Here is a 6,474-nt window from a genome sequence, read left to right on the forward strand (position 1 = left end):
GTGTGGCCTGCAAAATGCGCCATCTTTCTCAAGGTGTTACGCTTTTTATTCTGTAAGAAACCCCAGGCTGCTTTCAGAAGAAACACATAAAACAGCAGTAACGTGCAGCTCATACCTAAATACCCTCCTGGCCACAAAACAAGACAGAATGTTCCGGCATGGAGGGAGGACAATACTTGTTTCTTGGGGAGGAAAGAACATTATCAACTAAGTGCATTTGACTGACAGTCCACTTTTGAGAAAAAGAAACCAAAACGCAGTGCCTCCCTGGTAATTAAAAACTTGGGTCCTGCAGCCACTGCCCTAGGTCATTCTTGTGCCCCCAGGGGACGGTCTCCCCAACTTTGGGTAACACTGAACTAAAGTACTAGGTGTTCCATAGCACCTTCTCAGTCTTGACCGCCTGGCCAGGAAGGACCACTGAGGGATGCTGACTACCATCTCAGAAGCCCTGACGGAGCAGTGGCTGTTGACTGCAAGGTTGGCAGTTCAACCCCACCTAGCAGTGCAGCGCAAAAGAAGTTCCGGGAGCTCTCCCAGAAGGATTACAGTCTTGGAAACTACAAAGCGACTTCAAAACTGCGGGGAAATGAAAATTTTCCTGAACTTTTTGATGCTCTCTGTATAGTTTTACTCTGTACATGGGGTCACTCTGAGTCAAAAATAGACTCCGCATCCAGTACTATTTTTCAACTTGAGCAAGCTTTCCCGAGCAGGTGGCGGGGGAGGAAGTGGATGAGTAAGGAGCACATGCTGTGCAGGCTTCTGAACTTGGATTAGCACCTCAGCGGGGAGCCTATAAGGGCTGGGGGCTGGCTTGCCTCCAGAGAGGTCAGGGAAGCTCTCGAGCAGCGGTTCTCAACCTTCCTAATGCCACGACCCTTTAATGCAGTTCCTCATGTGGTGGTAACCCCCCCCCCCAACCATAAAATTACTTTCATTGCTACTTCATAACTGATTTTGCTACTGTTATGAATTGGGTGACCCCTGTGAAAGGGTCATTTGACCCCCAAAGGGATTGTGACCCACAGGTGGAGAATCGCTGCTCTAGAGGGACTTTGTCGCCAAATGTAGATCCCCAAAGGAAGAAAGCACTTTGATGGGTTACATATCTCATACTCAAAAAAAAAAAAAAGAAAAGAAAAGAAAGAAAAGTCAGTTGAATAATGGCTTAGATTTAATAAGAGAGATTAGAGAAATGATTAGGAACAAAGTACATGTGAGAAAAATCTGCCCAATGTAGTAAATAGAAAATGTATTGGACATGATCCCATTCATCACATGTTAATAGATAGATGGATATTTCATCCCATTACCTTGCTGTAGAGTTATTTCCTACCCAAAACACTATCCAAGCTCACTGCCATCATGTCAATGCCAACCCACAGCAACCCTATAGGACAGGGTAGAGCTGCCCCTGTGAGTTCCCGAGACTGGCACAGACTACAGCAGTAGACAGCCTCATCTTTCTCCTGAGGAGCAACTGGTGGTTTCAAACTGCTGACCTTGCAGTTAGCAACCCACTATATAACCATTATGTCACTAGGACTCCCGTTCTACCCTAGTGGACCCTATATATGGTTCCCAAGACTTTAAATCTTGACAGGGGTAGACAGCCTCATCTTCCTCCCCAGGAACAATGGGTGGGTTTGAACAGCTGACCTTTTTTTGATGAGCAGTTCACCATTTACCCAACAACGCCACCAAGGCTCCCCAGGCCTAAGCACATCTTCTAAAGAGTCCAAACAAGAATTGCTGGTTCTGTTCTGTGGAAGATTAGGAATTTGGAAGAAGTCTCCCAGTGAAGTTAATACCACTATTCAATGTCAGGGGAAAAATCCTTTTGAGGAGGTACAAGAGAAGAAAATAGGGAATATGCAGGCCAAAGCCAGAGAAAGAAGGAGAACTCAGCGGGGAGGGGAACCTGGAAGCTGAGCTGAAGGGAATTTGCAGAACCAGGTTCACCTGAGCATTGGGTTTCAGGGACGGTAAGCAACACTGAGAGCCTCCTTCCCAGGCTGGGAGCCTCCTGAGAAGCTGTTCTCTTAAGGGGAATGTAATCACATGATCATTTCAGCATAATTGAAGGAAATCCAGTGATTCATTCACAATTTAAAAAACAAAATTCTTAACAGTCTAGGAACAAAAGGAAACTTCTTTAACCTGAGAAAACTATCAGAGAGCAAACAAGCAAACGCTATACCTAACGGGAAACATCATTTCATCTAAGTTTGGGCATTAACATGCGCATCCACTGTCTTCACTTCGGTTCAAAGGTACATAAAAGACCCTGAGGAGGCCAAGAGGGTAAAAGGAAAAGAAGAGGGATTCTGATTGGTTGCAGGAGTCAGTAAGCTTATTCAAAATACTCAAATGCACACTTACCTTATGATTGCAAATGGTAGCTTAACATTTTTATAAGAAATGAATAACCCCCTCATTGTCTTTACACCTTAAACCAAAACAACTAACCAACCAAAAAAAAAAAACAACTCAGAGACCCTGTAGAAATGGGTAGAACTGTCCCTATGGGTTTCCAAACCTTCCAGTTCACAGGCGCACATGTCACCGCTATGGCACCAGGTCTTAAAACCGCACACTCAGCTCAAAGAGTAAAGCAGGTCTGCCCTGAGCATTGTGCCCTTTCGAGAACATGCTGTGTCAGAGCAAATGGACAGCGGCAACGAGAAAGGCCAGATGGAACCTCAGGGGACAGTCAGCTTGCGTTCCCAGGGGGAGAGCGGCTCAGAAAAGGAGGGGGGAATAGCTGGACCACTGGAAGGGTGGTGACCCGTGTCCCTGATCGCACCGCATGGACATGGTTTAAATTCGGCTGTGTAGATGCTCAGCAACAAAAGTAAAATAAGGGGTGAAGAACAAATTTATTATTCACAGATTATATTACTGTCTGTCAGTGGTTCCCAACCTTCCTAATGCTGCGACCCTTTCATACAGTTCCTCGTGTTGTGGTGACCCCCCACAACCGTAAAATTATTTACGTTGCTACTTCATCACTAATTTGGTTACTGTTTTGAATCGGGTGACCGCTGTGAAAGGGTCGTTCGACCCCCAAAGGGGTCGTGACCCACAGGTTGAGAACCACTGGTCTATGTAGACCCCTGACTAAGGCAAAAAAGCATCAATTGCTGCTAAGGAGTTTCTAACTCAGCAATACGAGCCGCACCAGTGGGCCTCCATCGGTGTTTAAAGAGCAGACCTGCATGGAGCCGCTGGTGGGGGTAATTAGCAGCTGACTTAGTAAGAGTTTAGCTATGCTACTGGACACAAAATCAATATACGAAAAAGAAAAATCAACCCTATTTCTATACATCAGTTAAAAAACAATTTTAAAGGAGAGCCCCTTTATTGTTGGGAGCTATTGAGTCCACTGCCTCACCGCGACTCCACGTGACAAAGCCCTTGGCTGTCATCTTCATGGAAACCGATCACCAGGGCATCTCCCAGGGACCCTCTGGGTAGGTTCAAACGGCAGCTTCTCAGTTAGGAGCGGTGTGCTTAACCCTTTGTGCCACCAGGGCAAATCTTCCAACAGTGTTGAAACACACCAGCAGTCCTTGAATTATGAATGCGTTCCTCTTTTGAATCTATCTTTAAGTCAAATTTGTGCAAAAATCAAAATAGTTACTATTCGTATCTAATGTTAGTCAAATGTTTGCTTTCTGTACAGCACATTTCTCTGTACATTAAAAAAAAAGGTTTCTCTTTAGGTGGCCCGGAACTACCATATAGTTACTATTTTAGTTCCCTGAGTGTTATTTATAGTTTTGCCCTATCACCAACCCCCACTGTTTGTGTAAATAGTGTCTAGTCACTTAAGGGTTTAATTTATATAAGTCAACAATTCATGTATTGTGGTTCATAGCTGGCCTATATTCGTATAATTTCAACTAATGACACTATCAATGTATAGTGGTTATGCATTAGGCCGCTAACCACACGGTCAGATGTTCAGGAACCACCAAGCCAGCTCCGAAGGGGAAGGATGAGGCTTTCTACTCCTGTGAAGATTGGAAGGCTTGGAGACTCCCCAGGGCAGTTCTACCCTGCCTGATAGGGTCTCGCTGAGTCAGCACTGACATTGACTTGTGGGCAGTGGAAGTGATGCCCCAGGTGAATTACTGATAATGTTCTCTAACATAAAATGACAAGGATGTCCCTAAGGTGAACCAGAGACATAGATAAACCACAGATGAAAGAATGGATTTGGGACTTGCTCTTAACATCGAGTCCCAATCTAAGAACAATGAGCTCTCATGACATGGCTCGACTTCATGAAGAGATCACTGAAGATATGGGTGCGATAGCAAAGTGTGGCGAAGAAACTAGATGGTACCTGGCTATCAGAAAAAGTAGCATCTGGGGTCTTAAAGGCTTGTGTAATAGTCTAGGTACTTTGGAGAAACAAATCCACAGCAACTCATGTATGAGAGTTTTATGTAAAGAAAAGGTGCATCATGAAAACATCCCAACCCAATGCTGCCCAAGCCCACAAGTCCAACATTAACCCATTAACCCAACACCAGTCCACAAAGTCCTCTACCTCACAAAACAGAGGCAATGATGCCGACTGCTGGAGGAAAGCTGAGTCCGTGAACGTGTAAGCATCTCAGCACTGGCAAGGGTCTCCACACGGCTGCTCCAGCACCCAGGGCTGCATCGGGATAGATCCATGCAGCTTCTCCTTGGGGATGTCTTGTAGGAAGTCAATCTTGCAAGCTGAAGCAGGGAACTGCTAAGGCAGCTGCACCCGATACAACCATCACAAAACAAGAGACCCGAGAACTAGAAAGGCGAGGCTTCACCACCCATTTATCCCTCCGCCTTTCAACCAGCACCACATGCGATTATCAGCCAGGCTGGCACAATGAACTAACTCAGCTTGTTTTTAACAAGCAGCCATCCAAGTGTGGTGTCACCTAGACCCACATGGACGAAGCACACCAGCCTCTGTGATACAAGGATTGTAAATAATACAGTCATTCAAATCCGAATGAGGGAATGGGATCAGAGCTTAAATTGTGAACATCTGGTTCGCAGAAGGCTATGGGTGACAGTGGAAGCCCAAAGTCCACGTACAGGGTGGATTAAACTTGCACACGTGGATTAAACCCCCAGTGAGTCAACTTTGAGCATAGCTGAGCGGTGTGAATCGTCCTATTATCAGACAGAGCATTGTAAAGTCAATTATGGCCGACGTAGTTAGGTTAGAATGTAATCGCTTATTATTTCATCGCCCTTTGGCCCCTTTTAAAGCTGTTCTAGGTTTCCTTTTGTTTCTAAAGGGGACAGGGAACACACGTGGTGAATCCCTTCTGACCGCGAGCCAGACATGTGAATAGACTGACTGTCGTGCAGAATACACCAGAAAGTGGATGATTATAGATGCGGGTAAGTTAAAATTTAACATCCCACCATTAGGTCTCCATTATGAGCCATTTAGATTTGTTCTCGGCTTTAATGTTTTCTCCTTTCTTACCAGTCGAGGGTGTTGTCTGTTTTACTTGTGTTATTCTTGTTAGTTCTTTTTTGTTGTTGTTTAAAAATATATATGAAACCCAGGATAGTTAAATCTCTAAAGACAGTAACTGGATTAATGGTTCCTTGGGGGTGTGGCAGGGGAGGTCGGGGGAAATGGGAAGCTAATAAGGATGAGTACGAAAATGAAGAAAATGTTCTAAAACTGATTGTGGTGATTGTACAACTCTTCTGGATGTGATTGAACTTTTGAATTGTATGATATGTGAATTGTATGCCAATAAAACTGTTGGGGCAAAAAACATTTGCAAAAGCGTTTCAGGAACATGAAGACATCTTTAACATAAACCCCAAAGCAAACTCCCTGCCAGTTGATTTTAACACATGGTTACCCCGTGTAGGATTTTGAGGCTAAATATTTATAGGAGCAGAGAATCTCATCTTTTTCCCACAGAGCAGGTGGGCTTAAACCGCCGACCTTGTGGCCAGCCCAGCGCTCCCCACGGCACCACCAGGGCTCCTGATATTTCACATAAGAATTCAATAATAGTTATGTTTTGGAAAGTGTCAAAAAGTAGCCCTTGTTTGTTATTTCAAACCACTGTACTATGTACCTCAAAATGTTTACGTCATGTGCTTTAGAGGGATGGGTTCCTAACTAGGAGTGGGGGTTGGATGAACGTGGGGTAGTCTGGACCCAGGGATTGTGTGTAGAACACCCAGGAATGCTCTGACATGCTCTGGACAGGACACATTGTGAAGAAAGTAATACAGCTTTGTTGAAAGCTCTTTGAAAAGACATTACTGCGAGGGAAACCATGTTGATGCTTCCAAAATGGATGCGTCATGTTGATATGATTCCAATCAAAATCCCAAGAGGTTTCAGTGTGTTGGTTTTTTTAAATCATTTTCTTAGGGGCTCATACAACTCTTATCACAATCCATACATACATCAATTGGGTATAGCACATTTGTACA

The sequence above is a fragment of the Echinops telfairi genome, unplaced genomic scaffold (assembly GCF_000313985.2).
Source record: "Echinops telfairi isolate 266 unplaced genomic scaffold, ASM31398v2 ScPeMD7_7;HRSCAF=31, whole genome shotgun sequence".
In the NCBI taxonomy this organism is placed as follows: domain Eukaryota; kingdom Metazoa; phylum Chordata; class Mammalia; order Afrosoricida; family Tenrecidae; genus Echinops; species Echinops telfairi.